Source organism: Mobula birostris, unplaced genomic scaffold, assembly GCF_030028105.1.
Source record: "Mobula birostris isolate sMobBir1 unplaced genomic scaffold, sMobBir1.hap1 scaffold_1439, whole genome shotgun sequence".
In the NCBI taxonomy this organism is placed as follows: domain Eukaryota; kingdom Metazoa; phylum Chordata; class Chondrichthyes; order Myliobatiformes; family Myliobatidae; genus Mobula; species Mobula birostris.
The window spans coordinates 10,201-11,050 of record NW_027274480.1 but is presented as its reverse complement, the minus strand read 5'-3'; positions in this window follow the sequence as shown (position 1 = coordinate 11,050).

Genomic DNA, 850 nt, shown 5'->3' with positions numbered 1-850 from the left:
CTCAACAGCAAGGAGAGCTTTTCCCTGGGACTGGGCTGTATCCACCACTTTTAATAGGCTTCTCCATTCTTTGCATTGGTGTGGGACAGGGATGGATTGACCAGTGTGTGGCAGCCTCGACCTGAGGGGCAGGGCGAAGTCCTCTTGCTCCTAGTGTGTTGTCTTCTTGAATAATGACATGGAGGGGCCACAGGAGGAGACTCTAGAGCTCGGCTGCTGATTTCAATCCACACACTGATCAGTAGATTAAATGAACACAGAAAACTGCCTCCCAGAAAGGTGGAGACAATAATGTGGGACTAGCGTAGGGTCAGTGTTAAATATGTCCAATGGTTGGCATGTACTCAGTGTCCAAAGAGACTATTTCTGTGTTGTGTGACGCTCAGCATCTCTCTCTCCTCTTTTACCTCTACTTTCACTCTCACATTCTTCCCATCACACCCTCAACACATCACTTTATACTAATGCCTCATGTTTCACCCTGTGAACTTTCATCAGATGTTACCTATGTCAATGATGTGAACCCGTTCTGTTCTCACTCTGTTGGCATCCGGTGGCAAACAGGAGAACAGAACAGGGCAGAGTTAAGCACAGTGATATTCACATTAGATCAAGAGTGACAGAGTGCAGAGAAAATTTACTAGGATGTTGCCGGGTCTTCAGGAGTTGAGTTACAGGGAAAGATTGAATAGGTTAGGACTTTATTGCTTGGAGCGTAGAAGAATGAAGGGAGATTTGATAGAGGTTTACAAAATTATGAGGGGTATAGACAGAGTAAATGTAAATAGGCTCTTTCCATTTAGATTAGGAGAGATAAATATGAGAGGACATGGCTTTAGAGTGAAAGGGG